Source organism: Plecotus auritus, assembly GCF_963455305.1.
Source record: "Plecotus auritus genome assembly, chromosome: 9".
Lineage (NCBI taxonomy): Eukaryota > Metazoa > Chordata > Mammalia > Chiroptera > Vespertilionidae > Plecotus > Plecotus auritus.
Window position 1 is genome coordinate 102,735,028 of NC_137783.1, and position 9,454 is coordinate 102,744,481.

The 9,454-nt window shown below is 42.2% G+C and overlaps 2 pseudogenes across 2 annotated transcripts; both read right to left on the bottom strand.

Moving 5' to 3' along the window:
* Positions 1-789: 789 nt before the first annotated feature.
* LOC308233630 (calcium-binding and coiled-coil domain-containing protein 2-like) lies at positions 790-1,764 on the bottom strand (annotated as a pseudogene). The gene has a single exon. The product of its transcript is annotated as a calcium-binding and coiled-coil domain-containing protein 2-like (transcript).
* Positions 1,765-2,921: 1,157 nt separating this feature from the next.
* On the bottom strand, positions 2,922-5,268 carry LOC308257682 (coiled-coil domain-containing protein R3HCC1L-like; annotated as a pseudogene). Its single transcript has one exon. The product of its transcript is annotated as a coiled-coil domain-containing protein R3HCC1L-like (transcript).
* Between the last annotated feature and the right edge of the window lie 4,186 nt (positions 5,269-9,454).

Consider the following 9,454-nt stretch of genomic DNA (forward strand, 5'->3'; position numbering starts at 1 on the left):
AATTCCTAATAATTTCAGGTTAGGCAGGGTCATAACTAATAGTAGAAGCTATAGGTTTTACTTTATAAAATCTATATACAGCAGAGATCCAAGAGGCTGGGACACTTGCAGATTGTGGCAGAATTCTTCAAAGATTTGTTTTTGTTTTGCTGAGAAGCTCTTATGACAAATCAGACATTTCATATACAGGGTCTGAATGTACCCCTGCTCTAAGGTACAATAAAAATGTAGTCAGCAAAGTCTAAATTGCAGGTGAGGCATTTCTTGATGGAGAACAGGCTGGGGAAAGAATTTTCGGCGATGCCAGAATATGAGTTTCCTAGACAAGTCCTGGTTTTGTCCTGCACCTCCTTGATCTGAAGTAGGTACTTACATGGCAAAGAGTCAAAGTCCTGACTCTTGTAACTCATAAAACTGATGCTCTATCTCTTCAAAAGATCATTTTCTCTTTCCTTCCTCTCTTTCTCTCCAGAACATTACATCTTTTTCTCATTATATATAATCTTGTTCTCACTCAGTCTTTAAAAAAATCTTTATTGTTGTATTACATATAACCCCCTTTTTCCCCACTGACCTCTTCTAGCCCCTGACCGCCCCCGCCCCGTACCCCCCTTCCCCCTGCCCAGGCCTTCATCATGTTATAGTCTGTGTCCATGGGTTATGTATATGTGCATACAAGTTCTTTGGTTGATCTCATCAACCTTCCCCACCCTCCCTTTGAGGTTCCACAGTCTGTCTGTTCCATGCTTCTATGTCTCTGGATTTATTTTGTTCATCAGTTTATTTTGTTCATTGGGTTCCACATGTGAGTGAGATCATGTGATACTGGTCTTTTAGTCTTCCTGACAGGTCAAAGTTTGGTCCCTTAGCTCCTGCTGTTTCTTTGTCACAGTAGTTTCTTTCTGCTTCAGCTACTACACTGTCTGCTTGAGCTACTTCTGGTGCTCCCTCGGCTCAGTTAAACTGAGAAAGAGCTGGCCGTTTACAGATACTCCAACTGCTCTGTCTTATCTTGATTTCCCTGAAGAAGCTTCTCCATTTCTTTCTCTTGAGTTGACATCTGGGCCTGAAGCTGACTCTCTCTTACTCCCCTATCTTCATCTTCTGAGGACATCTTCTGGTTTTGTTCTTTCAATTGAAAGCAGCTTTGGTTCCCAACTGTCCTTCTGTTCTTTAACTTTCTGTTCCAACTTCTTGTTGATGCTCTTTAAGGTTTCTAGATCTTCCTGCCTCTTCTGGAGCTCAGCCTGCATGCCTGAGTTCTGCTTCTGGAGGTTGACACAGCTGTCCTTCAGCTCATGGTTTTCTTTTCAAAGCTCATTGTTGTGCTGCTCAATCTCTTCCACCTCACCCTGAGTGGTAACAACTAGGATGTCCACCACATTTTCTGGACAGAACTAGAATGGGATACTTGCTGCCCGAACAACACCATCCTGATCCACAAAGCAGAACTGGCAATACTTATCATCCTTGAGCAGGTAAACTTGAATTGGAATTCCTGCTGTTTCATTGATTTGCTGTTTAGGTTAACAGGCAAAGTAATCCACATGAAGGTGTAATAATCATGGGTTGTTTTCCATCAGTTCTAAAGATTCCAATCTAATCCTTTTTACAGGAAATAAAATACTGAGTGAGGATGTGATAGCATGTGACACCCCCTCCAGGAACATAGAACTTCTCCACACTGTTAAAGATGACCTGAGATAAATGACAATTTTCCAGCAATACAGCTGATGTGGTGGGGTCTTCTGTTGTCTTTTCCATGGTGGGGTCCAGGGGCAGCAGCTGATGGTAACACAACAGCAACAGGATGGGGCAGGGTACCTGGAAGTTTTTACTTTTTAATCCCCTGTCCTTTTTCTATCCTATCCTCCCACACTACTCCCCTCTGGCAACCATAAGTTTGTTCACTTTATCTAAGAGGGTTTTCTTTTTGTTTCATTTCATTAATTTGTTTTGCTTTGAGGTATTTGTCTTTCTTTGTCCAATTTATTTCACTTAACACAATACTCTCTAAAGTCCTTTCACGTTGTTGCAAGTGGCAAGATTTCATTTCTTTTTATGGCTGAGTAACATTCCATCACACACACACACCATCTTCTTTATTGATTCATCTATTGATACACATCCAATTGCTTCCATGTTTTGGATATTGTAAACAATGCTGCAATTAGCATAGGGTGCACATATCTTTTTGAGTTACTGTTGTTTTTTAGGTCATAAAATGGACTTTAATGTCTCCCTCTTACAACATGATAGACTACTCAAGCTGGAACTAGCATACAGCTCCCAAGACTGGCTTCCTATGAGGAATGAAGCTGACATGTCCCTGACTGCTGTGCAGCTGGAGAAGCCCCAGGCACACAGCTTCTCAGTACAAACTCTGGAGTCCAAATACCCTCATCTGCTGTAGTTCACCAATTTGGGAGTTCTGGAACTGGCAGTGTAGATTCTGTGAATCCCAAGTATACCAGGTACTGCTCCCTCCCTTCCCCTTCAATATTACTGTTCTCAGCTTTGTGAGGTACTAAAGAACACCCTGGTTTTGCACGGCCTAAATCTCCCATCATCACAGGTTTGGATCCTCTGTTTCATATTTGCTTAAAATATCCTGGAAGTGTGACCCATGCTAACATGACTTTCCTTGTCCAGAGGACTCCTGGAAGTCATATTTTCCAAGTTTCTTACTAGCTGATGGCTCCCTTCTAACCCCAACACAATAAGGTTATTCCAAAGAACTGCATTTAGGAATGAAGAGACAGGAGTCTGTCTTCTTTCTACACCAGTCAGTCCTTGTCTTGATCACTTTATCCCTTTCTTTCATTAACATGCACATTTGCATGTACACAGAGCTCTGGAAGGATCTTCTTATCTGAAGACTATGGAAATATTTTCTGAGTTCACTTTCCATTGACTGATGTTCAAACTGAAGATTGGTCTCTGCCTTCCCATATGTCTTCTTGTTGCTTGGCTTCCAACCGTTTTCTTTCTTGGGCTTCTTGCAGTTTCTTGAGCTCTGCTTCCCATTCAGTTTTGCTCTGCTTACTTTGAACCCCAAGGGCATTAATGACTAGCCTTCTAGCTAGGGCTGCAGAAGTCTCAGGATGCTCCTTTGCTGGCTGGAGGAACTCAGCATAAGCTCTAGCTTTGGCCTTGGCTGCTCTTATGGCCTGTGACAAGGGCTGGATCTTCAACATGGTATGTTTACTACCCTGAGCATCATGAGCTGTAATTGGACTGGAGAATACTCCTAGGGCATGTGTGTCATCCACCCATTTAATATCAAATCCTTTCTTCTGATAACTGCAGAAAACCCATAGGAGGTTTTCAGTACGAATTTCTTGAGGGAAGTCATAAATTTCAATGACGTGGGAGTTCACAATCACTGAGGACAATATCAGGAACTTCACTGTTGTAGTAATCAAATCTAGATTCCTGGATGCTTTTTGTATTCTTCATATTCCCTGATAACGCTTGTAGAAGACGTGGATCCAGGCAGTCACCATCATCATTAAACATGGACTCCCAGCTCTCCTCAGTAGCTGTACTTTCCTCTATGTGAGAAGTTTCAGTCCTTTACGGTTCCATAGACGTCTTTATAGAAACTGGTTCTACATCAGGAAAGGATATACTAAATTCTATATTTTCTGAGTCATCTTCCTCTATTGTTTTGAACTCTTCAGTTTTCAGTTCATGCAATGCATCTGTTATATCACTAGTACAAGCTAGATCATTGTTCAAGGCACTATCTGAAAGTATTTTTGTACCATTTAAGATACTTAGTTCAAAGTCCAAAGAGATGTTACAATTAATACCAGCAATCTTCTTTATAGGCAAGGATGAAGCACAATCTGACAGAGGCTCTCTGTCAACTTTCCTGTTGACACTGTGAAACTACATGAAATACTCTCAGCATAAATATCTGAGCAAGCAGTGAGGTTGCTGAAATTTTCAGTGTCATTCCCACCTCTAGCTATATGAAAAGGGGTTGTATCTGTACTCATTTCTAAATATTCTGAGAAACTACTTGTGTTGCTATAGGCTTCTACCAGCTATTCTAACTGCAATGACACAAAGCTACAATTATTTGATCAGACATGGTATCTGTAATGTCCATCATACATGCCTTATTTGTAATGTCACCTACACTCTTAAACCCATTACCTGTATCTGTTTCATGAGCAAGATCAGCTGTATCAGAAGGCTCATACTTTATGCATAACTCATCAGCAGTGTTGTCATTCTCATCACACACTCTAATCATCGTTGGATCAAAAATGCCATCTGTGCTCTCTAATTTGTTGACTGAAGTAATTTTATGAGAGATGTGACCCGTTGTCTCAGGAATGGAATCTATACCTTTAAGACCCAAGATAAAATTTATACTATTGTCTATGTCACCAACATTCTCAACTTTAAAGTCTACACAAGGTTGATCAGTGACACCATCTGGACTTCCAGGAACAGAAACAGTGGTGATGTCTCCACTGCTGAGCTTCAACATTCCACCTTGTTTGCATGCCTTGTTGCACAATTCCAGAATCAGAGCTTAGTTTTACTGGTCCACTTGTACTCTCAGGTCTCAAAACAGAACTTAAAACTCCCAGAAACTGATATTGTATCTCTACAACCTTGGCATTTGTTTCAATTCTGCTTTCTAAATCTCTGTTTTCAAATGTTTCCCCACTTAGTTTGAGCCTACTAAAATCACAGAATTTCACATTTTGAAATAGTTTGTTTAAAACTGGAGCCTCACCTATTTCTGAACAAGACTGAGATAGAGGCAAGCTCTCATGTCCTGTCACATTTGTGGTTTCAACCTCCAACCACTCCACCTTCTTTGGTTTAAAATGTCTTTGTAAAGGTATACTAGGTACAGTCCTAGAATTTAGGACTCCTTGCTGATGTCCTTGGAATAGTATTTCTTTGGATTCTGTGGCTCCTCTCTTAGTACAAACCCTAACCTCATTGTTTTCTTGAAGGCAAATGTCTTTTCTTAATTTTGTTGAAGATTTCTTTCCTTCCCTATGATTGTGCTCCTTTTTATCAGGATAAATACTTAGTCTTTGAGTCTTAGGTTTTTCTCTAAAGATCTCCTTTTGGGAGAGACAATTTTTTGTTGTTCTTCTACCACAGAATTAGCTGAACCAAAGCTTTTTCCTCATCCCCTGTCTTGAGGAGTACTATACCCCTTCAGACTTTAGGTATATAAAGTGTCTTGTCAGGCCTTCTGGCTCAAACTCTGCATCTCACTGGTCCTTGCTGCATGGCACCACCTCAATCAGGTGCGCCTTCGTTCTCCACTTCCGCCTTGAGTTACTGTTTTGTTTTCTTTAAATAAATACCCAGAAATGGAATTGATGGATGGTATAGTATTTCTATTTTTAATATTTTAGGAATCTCCATACTGTTTTCTATAGTGGCTGTACCAGTTTACAATTCTACCAACAGTCCATGAAGGTTATTTTTCTCCTATCCTTGCCAACACTTACCATTTGTTGCCTTTTTGATAAGAGCATTTGATAAGGAGTAAGGTGATGCCTCATTGTGGTTTTGATTTACATTTCCCTGATTATTAGTGAGGTTGAGCATTTTTTAAATGTCTGTTGGCCACCTATATGTCTTCTTTGGAGAAATGTCTATGTAGGTCCTCTGCCCATTTTAAAATTAGATTGTGTTTTTTTTTTTAATATATTTTTTTATTGATTTTGAGAGGGAAAGAGAGATGTAAACATCTATGATAAGAGAGAATCATTGATCGGCAGCCTCCTGCATAACCCCCACTGGGGATTCAGCCCAAAACCCAAGATGTGCACTGACCTGGAATGGAACTTTGACCTCCTGGTTCATAAGTTGACAGTCAACCACTGAGCTACACCAGCTGGGAAGATTGTTTATTTTTTGAAGTTGAGTCTATGAGTACTTTATGTATTTTGGATTTTAACCATTATTGGATACTAGAGGCCTGGTGCATGAAATTCATGCACGGGTGGGGGGGTGTCCCTCAGCCCGGCCTGCACCCTCTCTAATTCAGGACCCCTCATGGGATCGGGCCTAAACTGGCAGTTGGACATCACTCTCACAATCCGGGACCGCTGGCTCCTAACCACTCACCTGCCTGCCGGCCTGATCCCTCTAACTGCTTTCCCCTGCCAGCCTGATCCCCCTAACTTCTCTCCCCTTCTGGTCTGATCCCCCTAACTGCTCTCCCCTGCCAGCCTGATCCCCCTAACTGCTCTCCCCTGCCACCCTGATCCCCCTAACTGTTCTCCCCTGTCAGACTGATCACCCCTAACTGCCTCTGCCTTGGCCCCGCCACCATGGCTTTGTCTAGAAGGACGTCTGGTCTAATTAGCATATTACCCTTTTATTAGTATAGATAGAGGCCTGGTGCACAGGTGGGGGCCGGCTGGTCTGCCCTAAAGGGGGTCCCAGATCAGGGTGGGGGGCCCCACTGGGGGGTGTGGCCGGCCTGGGTGAGGGGCTGAGGGCCGTTTGCAGGCTGGTCACGCCCCCGGCTTTGTCCAGAAGGATGTTCGGAAGGTCTCCTGAAGGTCTCCTGGTCTAATTAGCATATTACTCTTTTATTAGTATAGATATCATTTGCAAATATGTTTTCTTATTCACTAGGTTGCCTTTTGGTCTTGTTGATGGTTTTCTTCACTGCACAAAAGCTTTCCCAACACCATTTAGTGAAGAGATTGTCTTTTCCCCATTGTAAAAATAAATAGTGCCTATCACATATTTAGTTTGCAATAAATAAGAACTACATTAGTCCCCCTTAGCCATGGTTTTGCTTTACATAGTTTCAGTTTTGGTGTATGGGATGACACTCCAACCAACCGAGCCACCTGGCCAGGGCTTATAACCAATATTTTTAACTCTTTATCTACACTGCTTGTCTCCATTTCATTTAGTTCTTTTTCTGGGGTGCTCAGTTGTGCCTGAAGAGGGCATGGGTTATGGAGAGTTTTGAAGGCAAGCCACAGTGCTAGTGTGGGTCTGGGACTTGGGATGTACTGGAACGGCCTTGGTGGGCAGCTAGAGTGCCTGGATTGTGCTGCTGCCTGTGCAATCAAGGTGGACAGAGAGTGTAACACATGATGCTCTCAGTGTCTCTGACAGAGATTTTCTGGAGCAGTGATGGAGACAACAAGGCTAGACATAAAAAACTATAATATCCAAGATAAAGAATTCTTTTCACAGGCTTGTGGTAGACTGGACACAGCAGTGTAAAGGAATACTGATCAGTCAATAGAAGTGCAAGGAGGAAAATGAATGAAAAAAAATACCCAACTAAATAAAACAGAACACCTGGAGATGTGGAACACTTTTTAAAAAATTCTAACAGGCATATGTAATTAGAACTCTAAAGGGGGGGGGGGAGATGGGGAGAGAGAGAAAGAGAGAGAGAGAGAGCGAGAAGAGAGAAAGATCAGGTAGGAGAAGTATTTGAAGAGATAATGGCTGAGGCTTCATATGCAATTTCTATTCATCACATAAATAACCTTCATCTCTTATAACCATTTTTATTGGATGTTATTTTCATATCTTTAATTAATATGCTTAAAATATTTTTATTTTGCAGTGGTAGGTATTTTAACCAATTTAAGATTTAATTCACATACCATACAATTCACCCTTTAAAAGTGTATAATTCAATGCTTTACATTCTATACATAGAGTTGTGTATTTAGAATCTCTTCATTACTTCAAACAGAAATTCACCTTAGCCATCACCCCCTACATTAGTCAGGTTTTTTCAGAGAATTGTTTTTGTGGCTATTGTGAGAACTGGCAAGTCTGAAAATTTCAGATCTCACCACAAGCTGAAACTTTCAGAAGGTATTTGTAAAATCCAGAGTAGATATTTCAGTGTTAAGTCTGAAGGCAGTCTGAATGTAGAATTCCTTCCTCTTGGAGGAATCTCAATTTTTTAAGGCCTTTGATTGACTGGATGAGGTCCACCCACATCAGAGATAGTAATCTAATCTACTCAAAGTCTCCTGATTTAAATGTTAATCACATGTAAAATGTACCTTCACAGAAACATCTAGACTGGTGTTCATAGCACTCACCCTGAACCAGTGTTTCAAGAAACTGGACAGCCCTGACTGGTTTGGCTCAGTGGATAGAGCGTCGGCCTGCGGACTCAAGAGTCCCGGGTTCGATTCTGATCAAGGGTATGTACCTTGGTTGCAGGCACATCCCCAGTGGGGGGTGTGCAGGAGGCAGCTGATCGATGTTTCTCTCTCATCGATGTTTCTAACTCTCTATCCCTCGCTCCCTTCCTCTCTGTAAAAATCAATAAAATATATTAAAAAAAAAAAAGAAAAGAAACTGGACACTACAGTCACAGGTTCAGGGTGACTGATTCTGAACACCTTACATTGCACCAGCATGTTCCTCTCTCCCTGTAAGCATCCAGCTCCTGAGCTCTGCTGTCCCAGACCCTCTACCAGGAGATGAGATCTTAAAAGTTTTAGAAAATCAAGGAAAATATGAGCTCCAAAGTCACCTAAATAAATAAATAAATAAATAAATAAATAAATAAGGCTCAAGATAAGGGGGGAGACATATACTGGGAATGGGACAGATGTGAAGAGGGAATAAATACAGAAAATGCAATACCAGAAATAGGGAGAACGAGTGTTTGAAGAGGATGAAGAAGGAATAGATATTTACTATGATTTTTCAACAGTTTCTTCAGTTCCCTGGAAACAGAGAAGCAAGAATGTATGACCAATGTCAAATGAGACACATATGTTAGGAGTGGGACTGGCAGGAGAAAAATGAAATGGTTGTTTCTTTACTTCACAAATTCAATGGTATAAAAAATCAGAGTAACTAATCTTACACATTTCCTTATGGGCAGAAACTCAGTCTCAGAGTTTCCTCCAGTAATTCCTGGGAAACATGAAAATAGAAAGGGAAGAATATATTATCTTCTGTAAAGTCTTCAAGAAGGGTGCAGGCCTAGCATTTCACTTATTTATAAGCTCACTAGAGGCCTGATGCACAAAATTCATGCACGGGTAGGGTCCCTAGGCTTGGCTGGCAATCAGGGCTGGCCTGGGCTTTTCTTCCCTGGCTGCCGGCAGCTGGCCCCTCCCCCTACTTGCACTACCTTGGCCTGGTACCGTCCATGTCCGCCGCCACCCACTCCCAGTTCCCCATCCCCCACTGGGCGATTGGGGCCTGCTGGCCAGATGGGGGGACCAGGAGGTTAGCCAGCTGGAGCCTTCCTTCCCCCAGCTGCCGGCAGCTGGCCCTGCCCCCTGCCCCCTACCTGCATCTGCCTTGACCTGGCACTGCCCATGTCCGCTGTCACCCATCCCCAGTTCCCTGTTCCCCATTGGGTGATCAGTGCCTGCCAGCTGTGGGGAGGGACCAGGAGGCTGGCTGGCAGGCCCTGATCAGGTAATTGAGATGGTCAGTGTGCATCATAGCTACT